A 22,512-nucleotide genomic window follows, 5' to 3' on the forward strand; every position below is an offset into this window, starting at 1 on the left:
GGCTACGGGCTTCAGGAACGGACGGAAGTGGGTGCCAGTTCTGAGCCAACGGGTGCCGTTCACACCCCGACTGTGTGCCCCCTGCCAAGACATCTGGCTTCTGCAAGCTTTTGGGCCGTCACCTGCAGAGTGGGGATGGGGACACGTCCCCTCGCTGGCGGGCTCTGCGAATTAACAAGGTGAGTGTTCATGGCGCAATGTGGGTGCTGAACGAGCACCCTTCTATTCCCTTCCTGCCTGGTGAGAGGTCGTTTTTGATGAAAGAGGAGCATGAAGAACTGGTTGGAGACCCCCTGTCCCCTGTGCTCGCAGGTCCTAGCTTGCACACAACGTGGCCCTAACCGAACCCACCGGAGAGCAGCCACCAGCTCACGTGGCCCCTAGCGATGCCAGAGGACTTGAAACCAGCGCCACTAGCCGGACGCTTTCCTCACGGGACCTTGCCTTGGCCCTTTTCTCAGGTGCTCGTGTACTTAATGCAGATTCACCGAGCGCACACCGTGCACCAGGCACTGTCCCAGGCACAAGGGACAGACCCGAGAGGGAACGCACCTGCTCTCCCAGACCTGACCTTCCCACAGGCCCTGGGGGATGGGCAGATATCAAGCGAACCAACCAACAAGATAGTTACACTATCTGCTGCATGTTATGAAGAAGATACACGGAGCATGTGAGCGAGAATAAGTGGGATGGGGTGGGGCTTACACCGACAGACAGACCAGAGTAGGTGACCCTTGAACTAACGCTTGAAGGGTGAGCATGAGTCCCCCAGGGAAAGGCGTGTTCCGGGTGGAGCGAACAGTGTGAGCAAAGGCCCTGGGGTCGGAAAGACTTTGGCATGTCTGAGAAGCAGACAGGAGGTCAGTGTAATTAACAGGGCAGTGGTAGAAGTTAAAAGTTCCTTGTTACTTGCTTTTCTGAAAAAAAGATCCAGGAAAACTGCACCGTCACTCACATTCTGGCCCGTAATTAAGGCTAAGGTAATGAGATTCGGTTGTAGACAAATCATACTGGCAGCATGAACTCCACATTTACCCATCAGCTTGTCACTATTGAGGTAAGAGATCTGCAAATAACATGGGGGCTACCGCGTCCACCTCTGCGACTGAGATGGAAACCAGACGGAGCAGACACCCCTTAGGGCCATCTGGAGCCTTAGAAAATAGTTCCTAGCTTGCAAAACACATTTTTAGGTAAAATCATACTGGACAACACAGATACAAACACACACAATATAAACACAAGGAAGGGGCCGCTCAATTCCCTCTCACCGCCGCCCCTGTGTGGAGGTCCTGGCTCCTCTGGCCAAGCTGGGCTATCCTCCCTTCCTGAAGACTGTCTAGCCGTTGGAGCAACTGGAACGTCCCTGGACGCACCCCAAGGTCAAGTTGGCCTTCTGAGTCTTCCCGGACCCGGCTGAAGAGGATTCCTAGAAAGGCAGAGCAGACTCCCTTCCCTCCCTGCCAGAATGTCCGATATGGAGTCTGAGCCAACCTGACGGCAGCTTCTGACCCTCTCCCTCTTCTACCAGAGTGAGGGGGGATCCAACAGGACAGAGAAGGGACCACCCAACGAGAGAGGGAAGATACACTGCCTGCCCAGAGGTGATGGCAAGAACAAAGTGATCCCGGGGGAGGAGAACGCTTGAGAGCTTTCTAAAATTGAGGTACTTTTATCTCAATCCAGCTTATCATCTAAAACGAGAACCCGAGTGTCTGCTCCATGGGACACAAGTGATGGCGGTCACAACAGATCAACAGTAATGCCAGCGTTGTGGGACTTCTTTCTTTTTCATTTTTTCAAGTTTATTTATTTATTTTGAAGGTGCAGAGAGAGGGAGAGACAGAATCCCAAGCAGGCTCCTCTGTGCTGTCAGCACAGGACCCAACGCGGAGCTCGAGCCCACGAACCGCGAGATCAGGATCTGAGCTGAGGTCAGGAGCCGGCCGCTTGACCGACGGGAGCCCCCCCAGGAGCCCTGCCAGTGTTGTGACTTCTGTTGGTAAAAACCCTGGGATCTCTGCAATGAGGAAGATACCAGATTTATGTGCCGAGGAATCACACAGACATAGCTCACGTAGATGAGATTTAATACCAGGGCCAGGAGCTTCCCCGCTTGCTGTTTTACGTTCATGATGTGGCACGGAGCGTGCTAGAAGGGAAGACGTGCTTTTGTTTGCTTCTAATTCTCACACTATGCTTTCCATGATGTGAGCTGTCTCTTTCCCTCCTTAGATCTCTGTTTCTTCGCATCTTTTATCCATTATGTATAAGGTACCTTTTGAATGTCTTGTTGACACCAGGTGGTTTTTTTGTTCCACTTCATTGATTGGCCCCAAGGAAAAGTCCTAGATCTTATGCGCACATGTTCTGGAATCCTGAAGTTGATGATAAGCTTGAACATGAAGACTCTGCCAGGAAAAGAACATGTGGAAAAGGCCCATGTATACAGAGCCTGGGGCTTTATGTTGCATTATTTGAGTAAAACAGAATGGTTGGGAGAGTTTATTTGGAAACGAAATATTTTCTCTTTAATAACAGACAATTTTCTGGAAGGAAATTTGGACATGGCGTTTCAATTTTTAGTGCTGAATAAAAGCATGCATCAAAGAACCCATCACTAAGATTCAGGAATGTTTATTAATTAACAATGACAAAAAAAGAGAGTAACAAAAGGAATGGGGGTCAAGAATCCCCAACACTGAGTAAGTCTAGGACTTGGAGGCATAACTGTTACTTTGGTGTTTACAAAACCAGTAACAGGAATGAGGTCTAAGAAGCCTGAGTCATGTCAGGTCATGCCAAAAGGGAACAAGAAATGTCTCCCGCGGGGGATCTCTGTTTTCTGAGTGAGTATCTATTTCTCCTTCTGAGAATACAAGAAGTAGCAACTTCATTTCTTCCCCTGTTAGGAAGTCATAAGCATCTTCTGGCTCCAAAGGTAGGAATGTGGCCCAGGGCCAATCAGGGTACTGCTTTCTCATGGCTGTAGTCATGGGTGAAAGGCAGGTATAGAATCCAAGCTGGGGTCCAGTCAAGGCCAGTGACTATCAGTCAACCTTGAGAGATGGGCTGAAAGGCCCGGGGAAGAGATGGTCTCTTTTTGTGGGTAGGGGCTGGTCACGGCCATCACACCCTTACCTGGGGAGCACCTGCCTGGAAATGAGGACCACACAGAACAAAGCAGGATGCAGAATCGGGGAGAATTAGATTCCAATCATCACCTGAGAACCTGGGTCCTCGGGTGCTGGATCCCTACCTTGACCTTCCCCGTTGTGCGAACTCATAGATTATTTTGGGGGTTAAACCAATTTAGTGTCTTTCTCCATGTTGCTACAGCCATTTTTCTTCAAACCAAAGGTCTGCGTATTTAGAGCTTACTTTTTGAAGAACAGGAGGATATATTTGGGTTTTACAGAATAACGAAATCTTAGAGCTATTGAGAGCTGTTCCTGTTCTTTCTGCAAACCACCCCAAAACCTAATGGTATAAAGCAACAACTATTTGTGGGTTAGGAGTTCAGAGACATCACAGTGCGGGGTGGTTTGTCTGGACTTCGTGATTTCGTTGGCTTCCACAGGCCAGATGGCACTCATGTGAGGTTGGAGTCCTGCACAGATTTCTTTGCTTATACACATCTGGTGCCTAGGCACTATGCACACAAAAGCTGGGCTCAGCTGGGACTTCCAAACAGAATGCCTACTGATGGCCTCTCTGTATGGCTAGCTTGGGCTTCTTCACAGCATGAAGGCCTTGGGCTAGCTGGATTTCTTACACGTCCTCAAGGCTCCAAGAGTAAATGTCCCAGTGAACAAGAGAGAATAATCATGATCTAGCTTCATACAGCACTGCTTACACCACATGTATATGCCTTCCCAGATTCATGGGAAGGGACAGGGTCAAAGCATCGGGCGCCATGTTGTAAGAGTACCACCCACGTAGCAATTTTTGTCACACTTCCAGTCTTGGCAGATATTCTCCGGTCAGGTGGTATTCTCCCCCCATCCTGGTCTTTCCAATTGACTTTTTCTTTATTCTGCAAGGTCCTGTAACATGCTACCCCCTGAAGAAGCATTCCCTGACTTCTTCTGAACTGGGCTGGGCCTCATGTTGCTCTGCTACATTCACACCCTCTGGTCATCTCGCCATGTCGCGACTGCCTCATTCATCTTTGTTGTTTGTTTCCAAATCGCAGACGTCCTAATGAGCACAGACCATGGTTTCTATTATGTATTTTTTATTATTATCATTACTATTATTATTAGCATTATTATCAATTTTTACTTTGGCTCCGGTCACATAGAAGACGCTAAAAAATGTATTCAGTGAAAACGCCCAGCGCCCTCACTTTACAAATGAGAAAACACCAGCCTAGAAAGAGAAGGAGACTGTTCAAAGTCACGCAACTCATTTGTAAGAGTCTAGAACCCATGTCTTCTGTCCACAACTCCCATGTTCCTCTCCCTATGCCAACGTGTTGCTCCCAACATAAAGTCCCAAGGGCGATCAGCAAGGGTTGCGTATGGCAGCCAGGAGCCCGGGAGGATCGGTGCGGTCAACCTCTGCCAGTGAAATCACTGGCTTTCGAGACCCACTAATTCGTGAACGCTTTTCGACCGGGGAAGAAAACACAATAGATTGAGAGTGGCATTTTACATTTGCAGAAACAAGGACCGATCGCGTTGGAGTTCAAGCCTAATTAGCTTATGCATTTGGCCAGCAGGCCCTGTACCTCCCAGCTGAAATGTGTGTTACAAGCACGGCCGGTTCCCCACACACGTGGGCCAGATGTTTGGCAGGCCAATAGGCAGAAGAGTTATCGCCAGGAAAAAACAAAAAACAAAACAAACAGAAAGGTGAGCGGTTGTGCTGAAATGCCTTAGAACATTCTGAACGATTTTCACTTTTCATGAACCTGTCACACGTGCAAAGTAAAACTGTGCTACAGAGAAATCCGCATACAAAGAATCTAAATCTAGACGGTACACACTACTCACGTGGCTCCGTTTCTTTTTTTTCATGTTTATTTATTTATTTTTGAGAGAGAGAGAGAGAGCAGGGGAGGGGCAGAGAGAGAGAGGGAGACACGGAACATGAAGCAGGCTCCAGGCTCCGAGCTGTCAGCACAGAGCCCGACACGGGGCTCGAACTCACAAGCTGTGAGATCATGATGACCTGAGCTGAAGTCAGATGCTCAACCGACTGAGCCACCCAGGCGCCCCTCACATGGTTCCATTTCATAGGTATTTATCAGCAAGTACTTCCTAGAGCACGAGATAACACATTTCCTTTACCTATGGATCTACCCATTCCCTTCTTGTACCAAGGCAAATTGAATGTTTTTAAAACAGGTCCAGAAGAAATTAGTTTGGGGATTTCTTTTACCTTTCTGGTAGCGCCTTTTAACACCGATCTTATCCACAACTCCAAAGAGGAGAGTATTCAGCTGATTAACAGTGTAACCATCTCTTCCTGCAAATTGTCCCCTAGATAGCTTGTTTTTTCTGGCCTTAAAATTACCTCCATTTCTAACAAAAGTTCTGATCATTTTCAGCTTAATGAAAAGGAAGTGTTGTTAGCTTGCCTTCTTAGTATTCCGAGAACATTACAACAAACAAACAAATCAATATTTTTTTAAATCCACAAGATTTTCTTTATCTGGCTACCTCTTCTAAGAGTTTGTATTTTTTTTTTTAAATAAAAAATGTTCCTTGTCTTTTCCCATTTCATGTGCACTAGATTAGGGAAAAATAAGTCTATCTAGGCAAGGATGTGGACAAATCAGGAATCTCATACACTGCCTACCAAAATAAAAATTTGTAAAAAAAACACTCTGGAAAAAGATTCAGCCTAAGCTAATATATTTTCAGATATGCATTCCTTGGGACTTAGAAATCCCACATCTAGAGAAACTTCTGCACAGGTGCACTGGGAAGGCTAAGCAACGATACTTAGAGCAGCCGCCCCCACGTACAGCAGCAAGAAGATACACAAATCAAGGGCGTGACTGATCCTTCTCGTACCAGGAGGACAGGTGAACCACAGTTCAGCTTCAGTATGGAGGAAACTCACACACATAACAGTGTTTGAAAATAACAGGTCATGAATGATGCACACCATATGATTTTATTTACACAAAGCACACAACCTGGCAAAAATCAAACTGCATTGTTTAGCAGGTCCTATGCGTTCGCTAAAACTATAAGGAACAGCCAGAGAACCAACAACATCAAATTCAGGAGAGGGATTAGTTTGGCTTGCGGGAGTGGTGGGGGGGGGGGCGGTGCAAACATGGGACCAGAAAAGTTCCATTCCTTAAACTGGGCGATGGGGACACAAGAGTTTGCTTTATTTTATTCTTTATACTTTTCATAAGTGTGCCATGTATTTTATAAGTATACCATATTTCATCATTTCTTTAATTTTTTAATGTTTATATTTGAGAGAGAGAGAGAGAGAGAGACAGAGCGCGAGCGGGGGAGGGGCGGAGAGAGAGGGAGACACTGAATCCCAAGCAGGCTCCAGGCTCCGAGCTGTCAGCACAGAGCCCGACATGGGGCTCGAACCCACGAACCCTGAGACCATGATCTGAGCCGAAGTCGGAGGCCCAACCGACTGAGCCACCCAGGTGCCCCAATATTTTATAATTTCTAAAAAAAGTAAAAGGTTGTATGAAAAAAATCCTTAAAACTCTGCAACATTTTTGACAATGCCTTTAAGATATGAAATGCTCTTAATGTTAATTTTAGAAAAGACCAACAGCCCAAATAATATAGGGGCAAAGCCACGAAATGGTAATAAATAACAAAAATACCGCAGTTTGATCTATCAGATTAGCAAAGAATAAAAACAGCGATAATACTAAACTGGGACCGGGGTGGGAGACACAGCTGGAGGGAATGCGCCTTGCCTGGTACATACCTTTTCTTCCAGGCAATCTGGGAACGTGCATCCAAAGCCTTCAACTACTTACAGCCTTTGACCTGACAATTATTTCTAGGACTCCATCTCGGAGAAATCCTGGGATAAATGAGTGCTCGGGGATGTGTGTTCAAGAACGTTCCCTGAAGGACTGCTTTTCACAGTGAAAAATGTGGAATGCCAAGGTGTTTAACTCAAAACTGGCTAGGTGAATTATGGTACGTCCGTGCAAGGGGGTACTACGGACACACTGAAATTTTACACAGCTCCACATTTATTAATATGGAAAGATGTGGATGACGTATTAAGTAAGGGGCACTGTAATAGAACAGGTGAATGAGGGGCGCCTGGGTGGCTCAGGAGGTTCAACGTCCGACTTCGGCTCAGGTCATGATCTCGCGGTTCGTGGGTTCGAGCCCCGCGTTGGGCTCTGTGCTGATGGCTGGGAGCCTGGAGCCTGTTTCAGATTCTGTGTCTCCCTCTCTCTCTGCCCCTCTCCCACTCACGTTCTGTCTCCCCTTCTCTCAAAAATAAATAAACGTTAAAAAAAATCTAAAAAAAAATAACAGGTTATATGCACACAGGTTTGTGTTATTGCAAAAGTATGCATGTATGTGCATGTGAATGTGGACATGTGTACTCCTGCCCGGGTATAGGCCAGAGCCTCCTCAACATTCTCCAGCCCTTCCTTGCCTTCCCACAGCCCATTCTCAACACAGCAGCCAGAAACACAGATTCTGGATGATCAACTTACACCTCTGTTCAAAGGCTCCAATTGCCCCCTTCTCGCTCAAAATAAACGTCAAGATCTCCAATGCCTTACAAGGCTTTACCTCATCTGCACTCACCCTCTTCTCCCCCTGCTTATCTGACATCACCCCCTCCCTACCTGCTCACCCTGCCCCAGGCACTCCGGCTTCTTGATTTTCTTACACTCCTGCCTCAGGGCCTTTGCATTCGCTCTGCTCTCTGTCTTGAATGCTCTTCCTAGCCCCAAACTGCCTTTTCAGGGAGACCTCCCCTGATCTCCCTGCTTAAAGCTGCAACCACTCCACACCAGCGCTCCCTCCTCCCTTCCTGGCTTCCCTTTCCCCCACGCACCTCTCACCCTCTCTATATCCCGTAGAACCCAGTCACTTTCCTCACTGTTTGCCACCTCCCATGAGAATGTCAGTTCCATGAAGACAGGCATTTGGTCTGTTTTGTTCCCCGCTGTATCTCCAGAACCTAGAATAAATAGTGCCTGGCACATAATAAGCCTTCAACAAAAAGTTATTTGCATGAGTAAGTCGCTGAAGAACGTAATTTCAGACAGGGAGATGTACAATGAAGTAAACCGAATAGATCAGAGTCCCTGTGGGGCCAGGCAGGCGGGTTGCTTCTTTAAACGAAGTTGGCCAGAGGTGGCTTTCCTGATGAAGCGTCACTCGAGCAAGGCCTGAATGAGGGGCAGAAGCCGGGTACCCACAGACGCAGAGGAAAGACGTTCCAGGCAGAGGGAACAGACAGCTCAAGTGTCTCAAGGCCAGAGGAAGTGCCCAAGGAATGAAAGGAGGGTGCACACCCCCAAGAGGTTATACTGTTTCTTACAGCGGCCACATCACGCGTGACTCCACGCGTCCATCTCGGACTGCCTCCCGGGCTGTGTGTGGCCATGCGGGTTCGTGATCACGAGCTAACCGCATCCACCTTCTGTCACATCGGGACGTCAGGGCTCCACATCCAACGTGGCTCAGAACATGCCCATTTACACGGTTTTCCCCATTCTTCCCAGACGGAGACTGGGGACTCCTTTCCCTTCTCGAGGAGCTCAGACCTTATCTTAAATTTACACAGAGATAAGTAGGGTTGGCCCTAGAGACAAGTGCAGACTCTCCTTTACAAACCAGCCCGGAGAGCTGGCCAATTCTTTCATTTGTTTCTTTGTTTATCCTTATTGTTGCAAGAACAGGTAACATGAGATCTACCCTCATACCAAATTTCTTCTTTTTAATTTTTTTTAAATTTTATTTTTTATTTTTTAAAATTTATATCCAAATTAGCATATAGTGCAACAATGATTTCAGGAGTAGATTCCTTACCGCCCCTTCCCATGTAGCCCATCCCCCTTCCCACAACCCCTCCAGTAACCCTCAGTTTGTTCTCCATACCTATGAGTCTCTTCTGTTTTGTCTCCCTCCCTGTTTTTATATTCTTTTTGCTTCCCTTCCCTTATGTTCATCTGTTTTGTCTCTTAAAGTCCTCATGTGAGTGAAGTCATATGATTTCTGTCTTCCTCTGACTAATTTCACTTAGCATAATAGCCTCCATTTCCATCCACGTAGTTGCAAATGGCAGGATTTCATTCTTTTTGATTGCCGAGTAATACTCCGTTGTGTATCTATACCAGGTCTTCTTTATCCGTTCATCCATCGATGGACATTTGGGCTCTTTCCATACTTCAGCTATTGTCGATAGTGCTGCTATAAACATTGAGGTACATGTGTCCCTTCAAAACAGCACACCTGTATCCCTTGGATAAATGCCTAGTAGTGCAATGGCTGGGTCGTAGGGTAGTCCTCCTAACAAATTTCTAAGCGCACAATACAGTATGTTGACTACGTGCAAATTCCCAGCACAGCACTGGAGGCTTCCTTCTCTCCCAACTTCATCCGGAGAGCTATTGTGTCAAGGAGAAGAGCCATGTGGGACCAGAACCCAGAGGAGCTGCCATTGTGATCTCAATGGAGTATAAGTTGTTTTTTTGTGTGTTTGTTTTTTGTCGATGTTACAACGAATCACTCCATTCTCTTCTCCTCCTCCTCCTCCCAGAGACTGGAGGGAAAGATACATGAAGGAAAATTTACCTTCTGCCTGTGGGAAGGGGCAGGGCTTGCTCAGGCATCCAAAGGTCAGCCGAGCACCTTACTGACGCTTCAGCTGTGTGCAGGTGAAGCGAGAGGAAAGGATGAATTTGCTCTCAAAAAAAAAAAAAAAAGCAATGGGGCTGAATTTCTAGAGAGAGGTCAAGAAGAGATACAGTTTCAAACAAAGGAGAACCAGACAGAAAACAAAACACAGGGTGTGTGTATGGTGGCAATGGGCGTGGGGGGCCTGGGAAGGGCGTGTTCTGAGCAATGAGGCAGGAGGCCCACAGGGTGGGGGGCGGGTGCTGGCAGGACTCGTGACTGATGTCCAGCGTGGGGCTGTGGACCCCCTGCTGCTGTCAAGGGATCTCCGTTGTCACTTGAGCGCCTCAGAAATGTCTCCCATATACAAATGTCTTAGGTGAGGTATTCTTCCGTTTTATTTGGCTTCTTTGTTTGTGGGGTTGATTTTTTGTGTATTTGTTTTGGGAGATGGAGAGAGAGGGCTTGTGTTCTACGTCGGGCAGGTCTGGTAGAGAAACGATGTGTGGTGTGAGATGCCAGAGGAAGCTGGTTCCAGAAATCAGAGAAAGCGGGGGCTGGGGATGATGTGAGCTAGCAGGAGCTCAAAGTTCAAGCCAGCTCTGCGCTTCCCCTGTACCTGGTCTCCATCACACACAGCCCTGCCCGTTGCTAGTTTGTGCTCTTAGCTCCAATCGCCCTTGAAATAGTATGCTTTAGTTTCTAGCCTTCTGTTCCCTCATTTCCCCACCCAAATACAAGCCCCACAAGAGCAGGGACTTCGTCTATTTTGTTCAACGCTCTAATCCCAGCTGGCACGAAGTGAGCACTCGGTAAATATTTGTTGTTCGAATAAATACATAATTTTTTTCAGGGTTATTTATTTATTTTTTTTTACTCCTTCCTTGAAAATGGTGATCACATATGCTGGAAGGCAGTTCTCGTGCAAGTTCTTTCTTACAAGAAAGCAAGCTTCGGACAACCTGACTTCGCTCTCTTGCTTCACGTGGTGGTTTCCATGTATTTCCCATCCATGAACCATTTTTCACAACTGGCCCCTATACACTGAGACACGATCTGTTCATCTGTGTAATTCTCTTCTTGGTTGGAAAGTTTACACTCTTTGGATTCGTTTCCTTCCCTACTACTTACGATAAATTTTAAGTGTAGGACTGTGACGTATCTCCAGGGAAAATCCGAGTGTTTGTGGCCAAAGGAGAACGTGGACGCAGGCCACCCTTTCTGGAAAGCCTCGTTAAGATGATATTTCGTGCAGCAACAGGTCAGAAAACAGGGCAGAGTCCAATTAGACAAATGACTTGTGCAAACGATCTCGGGGCCTCCCAGCAGCTGCTCCGTGTAGGAATCGCAACCGTCATCTACAGGTCAGGAAGGTCTGTGCACTTTGGAGGCAGGGGGGGACAGGAGGGGATAGATAATAAAGGCCATATCATGCGATGCTTTCAAAAAGTTGGACTACCTTTCAAAGACAGGCGTTAAGAAAAGCAAGTTCTTCTGTTTTCTGACTCTTGCCGGGAGTTCAAAGTTTCTCTCACGGCCCACTTGACTCCCTTCCTGCTTCTAGAGCACCTCCCCCATCCACTACGATCTTGACCAAGTCTGTCTCTGAACCTCTCTTTCTTCATCTGTAAAATGGGAAGAATCCCCATTCCCACCCCACCCACCCCCAAACACACACATGCACACACATGGGGAGGAAGGATTCCTTGAGTCAGAGCACAGGAAGGGGGAGCCCAGACGCTGGCTCACAGCAGACAGGCAAGAACTACTTGGTGAAGAAATGAGGGCTAACCACTTTTAACAACAACATTTATCATTAGTTCTTTTCAGTTTATTGATTTATGATGAGAGAGAGGGAGCGAGAGGGGGCGGGGGGCAGAGAGAGGGAGAGAGAGAGAATCCCAAGCAGTTTCCGCACCTGTACCATGGAGCCCCACGCGGGACTCAAACTCTCCGTTAGCATGTGACTTGGGCCAAAATCAAGAGTCAGATGCTTAACCGACTGGGCCACCCAGGCGCCCCTCCTAGTAATCTGCATCGGCTCCTGTCTTCCAGATACAATGTGCATTTATGGGCTGCCTTCAGCGGTACAACCCAGAAGAGACGACACGGACTTTTCAGGGCCAGCAGGAGAGATTCTCGCTGCTGAGAGAGGCTGGGGAGGCAGCCAGGGCTCCCGGTGCCCTTGAGGCCAAGGGTAGGGGGTAGCCACCTAGTCACTCTATTTTTAGCAGCTTTACTGAGGCATGACTGATACACAAAGAGCTGTACGTATTTCACATGCACACGTGACGAGTCTGGACACCCATGAGTCCATGAGTATGCAGACACCCATGATGCCACCATCACAGTCAAGGTAAGAGACCTATCCAACACCTCCCAGAGCTTTCTTGTGTCCCTGTTAGCTTTTTGCTTTGTTCTGTTGTTGTTGTTGTTGTTGTTGTTTTGTGGCAAGAACACTTAACGTGAGGTCTACCCTCTTAAATTCTGAACTGCACTATACGGACTGTCCACTCTAGGCTCTGTGTTGCACAGTTGAGCTCTAGAACTTACTTACCTTATATAACTGAGACGTCATATTCATGGGACCAAACTCCCCATTTCCTCCTCTCCCAGCCCCTGGCAACCACCGTTGGGTTCTCTGCTTGTGTAAGTCTGGCTATTTTAGGATACCTCCTATAGGTGAAGTTACGCAGGATTTGCCCTTCTGTGTTTCGCTTATTTCACTTTAGCATAACGTCCTTCAGGATCATCCATGTTGTCTCAAATGGCAGGATTTCCTTCTTCTTAAGGCAGAATAACATCCCATCGTATGTATGCACCGTGCTTTCTGTATCCGTTCATCTGGTGATGCACACAGGTTGTTACTGTATCCTCGCTATTGTAAATAATACGGTAAGAAAGATGGGAGTGCGGATGCCTCTTTGAGCTCCTGATTTCAACTCTTTTGGGTGTATGCCCAGGGGTGGGAGTGCTGGGTCATACGGCATTTGCACCTGTGTAGACACAGCCAGGCTGCGTGGCAGAGGCCACAGTGTGACAGAAACCAGAAGCTTGGGCTCCGGTCCCGGTTCTTCACTTCCTAGACCAGTGACCTCTCTGGGCGTTGCTTTCTGCAGGTGCCAAATGAGGGGGGACAAGAGACCACGCGGCCCGGGGTTGCCGGGGCGTCAACCAGATGGAGACTTTGACAGGCCCTCGCGCCGTGTCCTTTGAAGCATCCTCCACCCAGCCAGGACCCTGGCTAAACACCTGACGTTTATGATTTCACCCAACTTCCCCACCCACTCGATGAGGAAGGTGCCACTGTGATCCCCGCTTTATAGACGAGACGGTGAAGGCTCAGAGAAGTTCAAAGTTTTTTTTTTTTCTTTTTCTTTCTGTAGGTCATACCCTCGGTCTTGGTGGAACAGGGACGTGGACTCGTGAGGTGTGGGTCCGTGGTAGCCCAGCGCCAGCCTGCCCCTCAGTCAACAGAAAGGGAGCGTCCCTGAACCCCACAAAGCTGGCTCCAGTCAACGGAGATCCCGTAGCCCGGTCTAGGCATAGACGGACACAGCAGAACACAGGAGAATTCTGAGACCCCAGAGAGGGACGTTTGTGGGTGCCGATGAAGCGAGCCCTGGCAGTGGCAGCGGGGTCTCGGGGAGTAGAGGTCTCATCTCGGGTGGACCGTCATCACCCCTCCTGCGTCCCCACGAGGAGTAGAAAGAAAAACCAGGCAGGGCCCCCTCGTGTTGGCCTGCCAGGTGAAATCAGAGGGTAGGGCCGGCGTCCTGCCTCTATCCCGTGTACCCTGGGCCGACCGTGTCTATCAGGAGGGTGCGTGCACTCACGGGGAAGCACGGGCCCCCTTGTCTAACCACAGAGGTGCCCCCATGGGCACCGGAGGTCCCAGGTTCCCCGGGGGCTGTCCTTGCCTGGACATTTCCTGTCTCCCCAGCCCTCATTTCCTTTCTGTGCTGATTCAGTTTGTGCCAAGAGATTACTAGGATCCAAGCCTTGCCTCTTGCTCTCGGGCTCAGGCCTTTCCCGTTTGCAGCTCACACGCTGACCGGGGGCCATGCTGCCTGTCTGTAAGTCTGAGTCTCATCCGGTGAGGCTCCGACACACAGGACGGCAAGCTGGCCCAGATCTCCATCACTGTCCCCTCCAGCACACGTGCGATCCAGCCTCAGCCTCAAGCACCTGCGACATCTGGGGCCCGAGAATTTTTTGTTGGAGGGCGAGGGGCGCTGCTGGTGTGAACCATGCTTGGCCACGCCCCTGCCCTCCACCTACCAGGTGCCTGTAACGCCCACCCACCTCCAGGCAAATATCCTGTAGGGGGCAAAAACACCCTCAAGTGGTCTACAGAACCGCCCCCCCCCACCTCGACTTACACTCACCACCAGGAAAAGAATCGTCAATGCAAATTCCCTAGCTCCCTTTTCAGACTTCAGGTTCCCGAGCTCTGGGTGCTCACAGAGCTGGCAGCAAGGACACAGAGAAAATGACACCATGTGACCCAGCCTCCTCAAAGACTTCTGGGTGGCGGGATGGGAAGCAAGAGTGATTAAAAATTGCTATGTTGCCAAAACTAGAGACAAGGTATTATCTCTGCTTGTCTTTGTCCATTAAAGCATATGATCGATTGCTGTATTGAAGCGGGAAACAAAAGCATGATTTACTGAAAATAGGGAGGTTTTGGCTTCATTAAAAAATTTTTTTTTAATTTTTTTTATGTTTTATTTATTTTTGAGAAAGAGAGAGAGAGGGAGACACAGAATCCAAAGACAGGCTCTAGACTCTGAGCTGTCAGCACAGAGCCCAACGCAGGCTTGAACCCACGGACTGTGAGATCATGACCTGAGCCCAAGTCGGACGCTCAACCGCCTGAGCCACCTAGGCACCACCCCCCCATTTTTTTTTTTAATTGGAGAACACAGAGTACAGCAATTTAGCACCAGGAAAAGGAGAATCATTAATTTGAAATTCCAAGAGAATCTATGAAATCACAGCCAAAGTTTTCATCCAACACGAAAGCCACCAGAATCCCAGAGCCCTCACCTACCTGGCCGCACACAGGAGCAATGGCGTCAAGAGCTTGTTGGCCATTGGAAAGACAATGGCCAGCCTTGATTATACATTGTTGCTGTGCCCAGGGTAACGAACACAAGAGCGGTGTTTGTCCTGGGGATTCAGACGCACACAAACACTCTAACAACAACACGGAAATTGGAAGAGTCCAGATCCCCTATCCTTTCCCCTCTAGGATCTCAGTAGTTGGGAGCATCCATGTGGTAGGAAAGGCGCCTGGTGCACTTGGCCGTCACCCTCGTGGGCCAGCTGGAGTGCTTTAGCAAATGAGAAGCATCCAGAGGGATGTCTGGCCTCTCTCGTGGGCTCCAGCCATAAGGGCTAAGAGGAGCTAAATTTAGCTTAACGATCGCTCCTCTCAGATGTGTGTTATTGCTTGTTGGTTTGTTAACCTGTTGTTGCGAAATGGCCAGGCCTAATAATATGCCGTTTTGAGTTTAACCCACCCAAATCAGTCCCAAATGGCTCCTGTCAAGTCATGTTACTTGGCTTGAAATTGGGGCCGGAAAATCATCCACCTCGCTGTGAAGGAGGACAGTCTGTCACTGCCATCTGGTAAGGATACCCAGGCAGCGGGGCCCCTGTGCTCCTTAGGTCCCCTCGAGTGTGGCTCTATCTACCCTGCCTCCAGCCCCAAACGCATCAGCAAGAATATCCGACGGCAGAAAAATGTCTACGAGGTGCCCCCCACGCAAGTCTGGTGCTTTATACACAGTATCTCAGTTGGTCCTCAAAAGGACCCTTTGAGGCAGGTGTTATATTGAGTGTGGGGATGGCTGCACCACTCTGTGAATACACCTGCCCACCACCGGATTGTCTGCTTTAAATGGGTTCACTGTATGGTATGTGAATTCCCTCTCGATCAAGCTGTCAAAAATATTATTTTTTTTTAAATGTGGAGGCTGCTAAAGAAAGAAACGTAGTGGGGCGCCTGGGTGGCTCAGTCGGTTGAGCGTCCGACTTCGGCTCAGGTCACGATCTCGCGGTCCGTGGGTTCGAGCCCCGCGTCGGGCTCTGGGCTGATGGCTCAGAGCCTGGAGCCTGCTTCCGATTCTGTGTCTCCCTCTCTCTCTGCCCCTCCCCCGTTCATGCTCTGTCTCTCTCTGTCTCAAAAATAAATAAATGTTAAAAAAAAAAATTAAAAAAAAAGAAAGAAACGTAGAGCCTTAATGTTGCGTGTTAGAAAAGAAGAAAGGCCAAAAATTAATGAGCTCGAGATCCAACTTTATAAATTGGGGGAAAAAAAAACAACAACAACTCATTGAGGCAGAATCTATTCCCACAGCCTCGTATGTGAATGGCTGGGTTCTCATCCAGGCTTCCGGGCCTCATCACTGATGGCCTCACGGACCCTAAACAGTGTGTGGTCTCCCACGATTCGTGAGCAAGCCGGGGGCGTGATACACATCTTCACATTCCCGTGGCCTCACACTTAGTAGGTACTTGACAAATGTTTGCTGAGTGGATTATCTGCTTGACTTATTATACTGATTACACCAATCCATTCTATAGCCATTTGCTCTGGCACGTCCGTGGGTGATTTATATGGCACCGTAACAGAGCATTCTTGCCGACTGCCAGGAAAAGGGCATCCCTAAATTAAAGGTATTCAGAGAAGAGTTTCTGCAAACCGAGTTCTCAACGTGGATTTGGAAATGAAAGAGGCCAAGGACCACTGGATGCCTGAAACAATTTCCTGGGACTTGCAGATGATTTAAAGCAAAAGGTCAGAGCTCTGTGCAATTAGTTTCCCAAGCAGTTGGGACTCAGGGGCTCTCCGGGCCTCGCTGGCTCCACAGACACTAACAATCATGTTAATGGGAAAATACACTGGCCCTTCAGCCCAGAACAGTCCCGACATTCATTGACATTGTCCTCTGTGTTTCTTCTCTCCTGCACCCACTTTCCACTTTAGGAGAAAGAACAACTCCTGAGAGTCAATGGGTCTCCCGCTCTCCTCCAACATATCCCATCCACCTTCCCCCCTACCCCCGCTCTCCCCTCAAAATGAACCTTAAAGAGGCTCCCACCCAGGACCTACTCATGGGAAAAACAATGCAAGACGAAAAAAAAAAAAAAAAGGTATTATCTGACAGCCTTTGTTTTTGATTCAGACATTCCCCCCGGCTACAGATTAGTTCATTTCTGCTGTTGATATGTGATCGCTTATTTTGTTTCCCATTAATTCAGTAACATCTCCTTGTGTTAATACTTGCTCATTATCAAATATGACAGTGGGTGGGGCTAACCTCAAACTGTTGAGCCCTTGATGAAAATGCCTGAAAGGGGGCTAGATGAAGCTCGTGTGGTGTTTCTCTGGTCTATTGGCCTCCAAGGGCATCAAGGAACCTACAAGGGGGAAATGAAATGGCGGCAGCCACGCCCTTGTGGCGGGGGAGGGGAGGAGACCATCTCTTCTAGGTTGTCTTCCTTAGAGGTCAGTCCTCGTGCAGAAGAGGAAGACTCAAGTGCCAGATTCTGGGCTAGGAAGATGGGGGAAACCCTTCTTTCTCTCTTGGGTTCTGGGAGTCAGTTGGGGCTTTATTCCCAAGCATGGAAAGATCTGTACGCGCTCCACACCTCCCCAACCACCACCACCCCCCACCCCACCCCAGATAAACCCTCATGAAGGCAAAACAGAAGTCAGGCAGGAGCTGTAGCCTAAACCAACTAGGACTGGTGTGGCCCAGGGTGGGAGGGACGAATCATATTTTTTACAGTACTTTCTTCCCATTTCCTCTATATCTTAATAATTTATCTTTTTTTAAAGCGTGATTTCTGCCTCCACTCGTTATGGGCTGAATGGTGTTCTCCCAAAATTCACACATTGGAGATGTCACCCCTAGTACGAGAGACTGTGTTTGGAGTCGGGGTCTTTAAAGAGGTGATTAAGGCAAAACGAGGTCATTAGGGAAAGCCCGTATCTATCATGAGTAGTGTCTTTGTAAAGAGAGGACACAGAGACACACAGAGGAAAGACATGTGAGAACAAGGACACAGGGAGAAGATGGCCACCCACAAGCCAAGGACAGAGGCCTCAAGAAACCATCCCTGCCCTACCTTGATCTTGGACTTCCAGCCTCCAGACTGTGACACAAGAAATTCCTGTTGTTTAAGCTCCAATTGTCCCAGCAGCCCCAGAAAACGAATAGACCATACTGGAGAATTAAGGGAAGGTTCTATGTTATTTTGGGGGGCCAATATTACATAGGTATCTTTTCTCCCAGAGATGGAATGGTTATGGTTATGGAAGGCTCAGCTCACTGAACCTGAACCTTGGTCTCAGGCACCAAGGGAGGGAAACCAGAGTCAAAACGAACCAAACAAAGCAAAACCCAAGAAGCGTCCAAGTGAGCGACTGGAGAGGTGCTCAGAAAGAGATGGGGTCACTGTGAAGGGGACTGTCTCCAGCACTAAAGCCAGAAGGGACTCCTGCATTGAGTTAAAAATTGTTTAAATGGATGGCTAAGAGTCCATCCCGTGGCCACATCATTTTCTTCTTTCATTTGTGGCTGACATTTAGATTGCTTCCAATTTTTTATTCTTAGGGGAAAAAAAAAGGGCACGATTTTGTCTTTGTGCATAAAACTTCCTCTTTGTTTTTATAACAGTATAATTCACATACCATAAAATTCACCCTTGTAAAGTATACAATTCAGAGGTTGTATTCAGTACAGTCACAGAGTTGTCTGACAATCGCCACTATCAAATTTGGGGACATTTTTATCATCCCCCCAGAGAAACCCCTTCCCCATTAGCAGACACTCTCCATCCCCCCCCCATTCCCTCACCCGCGAGCAGACACCCATCTATTTTCTGTCTCTATGGACATCTGATATGAATGGAATCCTATACTACGTGATCTTTTGTGACCGGCTTCTTTTACTTAACAGTGTTTTCAAGGTTCGTCCATGCTAGAGTACTCCATTCACTTTGATGATCAAATAATATTCCACCATGCAAATACCACACGTGATGTATCCATTCATCAACTGATGGAAACAGCCACGTGCTTCCGCTTTGGGGCTATTGTGAATAATGCCGGTATGGACCTTTGTGCACATATTTCGGCGTGGGAATGTTTCCCTTTACTTCCGAGTACTTCTGTGAGTGGAAAGGCTGGGCTACGTGATCACTACACAGCCAACATTTTGAGGGACCGTCAAAGCATGTTCTAAAGTGGCTGGCCCATTCTATTTGTTATTTTTTTTTAACAAATCTTTGCTCTTATTTTTTTTAAGTTTATTTATTTATATTCTGAGAGGGAGAGAAAGTGTGCAAGCAGGTGAGGGGCAGAGAAAGAGGGAGAGAGAGAGAGAATCCCAAGCAGGCTCTGCACTGTCAGCACAGAGTCTGATGTGGGGCTCCATCTCACGAACCGTGAGATCACGACCTGAGCTGAAATCAAGAGTTGGGTGCTTAACTGACTCAGCCACCCGGATGCCCCTGGCCCATTTTATAATCCCACCAGCCATGGGGTTTTTTCCATTTTTAGGATTCCTCTCACAGGAGATTTCCACTTTAAAGACTCTAGACAGGGGCTCCTGAGTGGCTCAGTCAGTTAAGCATCTGACGGGCTCAGGTCACGATCTTGTGGTTCGTGAGTTTGAGCCCCACATCGGGCTCTCTGCTGTCAGTACAGAGCCCGCTTCGGACCTTCAGTCTCTCTCTCTGCCCCTCCCCACTCACGCCCTTTCTAGTTCAAAAATGAATAAACATTAAAAGAAAAATAATAAAGTCCCTAGACACACACTGCCAAACCACTTTGCTGAAAGGTAGCATGAGCAATTTTCCTAACAGCTTTCTTTCAGTGTCACTAATTGACTTCTCTCACCCTCCGAGCCTGGCACGAGTCTCGTTCCGTCCAGGGAGGTTTATCCCATGCGGGCATCACCACCTGCTCTGCCCACATCTCCTAGCCCCATCCAGCTCTTCAAGTTCAATTTGTAAATTACCTGGGAATTTTCTCAAACACTCTTCACCTGTCAATGCCCTTCAAGCCTCTGAAGGTCAGGTACCATGTCCTCAATTTATTTTCTATTTTGGCAGAGCAAGCAGGGAAGGCATCTGCATATAGAAGATACTCAGTGAACGCGTTCTGACCACTCTTTTCAAAAGCACGTGAGTTGGGCAAATGGTACTTCATTAGTATGACTGAGAACACGGCCCAACGGGACTGAGGTTCCTGCCTCTGGGTCCTCTACTGGAGACTGAAGAACCTTTGAAGGCACAGGAGCAGCCGGTTTGGGCTTTGCAATTCCCCCTATCACATAAGAAGGGCGAGGAAGCCGTCCTGGAGGAGGCGACTACCATGTGCCAGATGCTTTCGCAATATGCTTTATAATTTCCTTCACCTGACCTTCAAAAAAAAAGCCCATGCAGAATTTGCAACCAAGTGCTACTGTTGTCATTTTATGCATAAGAACATGGGGGCCCAGAGCAGAATGCAGGTGTCCCCACGAGGGGCTCCCAATTCCCTACGGTACGCTGCTTCCGAGGCCCTCAAAACTCTGTACCGTTAAAATTATAGGAAAAAAAGGAAAATATTCCAAATATGAAAGAAGCTTCAGTCTTTTACCGTTTTCCTTTAACTTTTATAAAAATTCTTTACCCTAAAATTGGTGAACACATTTGCATGTGATATCATTGTCTTGGTACCTAGGTTTTCCTTTGCAATTGATAGGAATCTTGAGAAATTCATGTATTATTTTTTTATTTTAAAATACTGTTTTCTTTTTATATACAATAGGATTTTTATTTTATTTTATTAAAAAAATTTTAAATATTTATGTTGGAGAGAGAGAGAGAGAGAGAGAGAGAGAGAGAGAGAGAGGCAGTGCATTAGTGAGGGAGGGGCAGAGAGAGAGGGAGACACAGAATCCGAAGCAGGCTCCAGGCTCCGAGCTGTCAGCACAGAGCCCGATGCAGGGCTCGAACTCGCGGGCTGTGAGATCATGACCTGAGCTGAAACTGAGAGTCGTACGCTTAACCGACTGAGCCACCCAGATGCCCCTAAAATACTCATTGTCTTCTAAAAATTAGATGTGCTGTGAAAGAAAATTAACAAAACAGTAATTATAAGAGAAAAAAATCAAACAACAACGGTGAATAAAATCTGGCAGAAACGCGCACGAGAACTGGGAAGATGCACAGCACTCCTCTTGGCCAGAGAGAAATGCTTTATTTAGCTCTTTTTTTTTTTTATTATTAAATATTTTTTTAACATTTATTTTTTTTTTTAATTTTTTTTTTCCAACGTTTTTTATTTATTTTTGGGACAGAGAGAGACAGAGCATGAACGGGGGAGGGGCAGAGAGAGAGGGAGACACAGAATCGGAAACAGGCTCCAGGCTCCGAGCCATCGGCCCAGAGCCTGATGCGGGGCTCGAACTCACGGACCGCGAGATCGTGACCTGGCTGAAGTCGGACGCTTAACCGACTGCGCCACCCAGGCGCCCCTAACATTTATTTATTTTTGAGACAGAGACAGAGCATGAACAGGGGAGGGTCAGAGAAAGAGGGAGACACAGAATCTGAAACAGGCTCCAGGCTCTGAGCCGTCAGCACAGAGCCCGACGCGGGGCTCGAACCCACAGACCGCGGGATTATGACCTGAGCAACAGGGTATGGAGCTTCCCCGTGCTTTGGCAAGAAGGGAAAACCTAAGGATCTCGGGGAATGAGAAAATAAGTCCCCAACTATTTTTAATATTTCAAAAAACTGAGCAGAAATGTCATATCCCCAAGCCCCCCACAGACAGACACACAGCCACCCACCTATCTAAAACTCCAAGTTCTGTTGCTTGACAAGGGGCACCTTGTGCATCGACACCAATCGTCTAATATTGACAAGAAGCTGCGGCAAAGGCCCTGGATGTTTACCACGCTCACTTCCTCTTCCTCCCAGGCACCCAGCCATACTAGCTTTCCCACGGCGGCCTCGCAGTTAGGTGTGCTGCTAAGCCTGACTTCTACCAAAGGGATGGGAGCAGAAGCGACAGGTGCCGCTCCCAGGTCCAGCCCACGTAACCTCCAGGAACCGTCTCCAGACCCTGTCCCTCATCCAGCAACCTTGGAATGAGAAGTGAGGACTGCAAGGTCACAAGGCAAGAGGAACCTAGATCCCTGAGTCACCACTGGGAGGAGAGCTATCTGCTCATCAAGGGCACCTATTTAAATGTTTTGTAAATGTTTGTTTTTGAGGGAGGGAGAGACAGAGTGTGAGCGGGGGAGGGGCAGAGAGAGAGGGAGACGCAGAATCCGAAGCAGGTTCCGGGCTCTGAGCCATCGGCTCAGAGCCCGACGTGGGGCTCGAACCCGCAAGCTGTGAGATCATGACCTGAGCTGAAGTCGGACGCTCGACCGACTGAGCCACCCAGGCGCCCCCATGGGCACCTATTTAGTAGTGTCTGCATGCATGAGAAATACTCTTGCCGTGCTAAGTCAGTGAGATTGGGAGAAATTATCTGTTAGAGTAGCTAGCATCACCCTACTTCACTCAAAGGTAACCAAACGGCGTGGTTTCTGAGTCAGAGTTGGTGCGCTGGCCATCAATAACCAGCATTGTAACCAGGTGATGTGTGAGAATTTTCGGAGTTTGAAGTCTTCATCTCACAAATGGCTGA

At 48.0% G+C, this 22,512-nt stretch overlaps 1 protein-coding gene and 1 long non-coding RNA gene across 5 annotated transcripts in view; one reads left to right on the forward strand and one right to left on the reverse strand.

Annotated features, from left to right (window-relative positions):
* KAZN (kazrin, periplakin interacting protein) overlaps window positions 1-22,512 on the reverse strand; it is a 1,084,458-nt gene that overhangs the window by 759,791 nt on the left and 302,155 nt on the right. The window lies entirely within an intron of this gene.
* LOC131492680 (uncharacterized) lies at window positions 47-13,780 on the forward strand. 2 transcript variants are annotated; one of them, XR_009252238.1, is made up of 4 exons: window positions 47-179; window positions 1,825-1,934; window positions 4,721-4,856; window positions 13,196-13,780. It is a non-coding gene; the product is annotated as an uncharacterized LOC131492680 (long non-coding RNA). The 2 variants fall into 2 exon arrangements; XR_009252237.1 differs by having other exon boundaries at window positions 4,724-4,856.

The sequence above is a fragment of the Neofelis nebulosa genome, chromosome 2 (genome assembly GCF_028018385.1).
Source record: "Neofelis nebulosa isolate mNeoNeb1 chromosome 2, mNeoNeb1.pri, whole genome shotgun sequence".
In the NCBI taxonomy this organism is placed as follows: domain Eukaryota; kingdom Metazoa; phylum Chordata; class Mammalia; order Carnivora; family Felidae; genus Neofelis; species Neofelis nebulosa.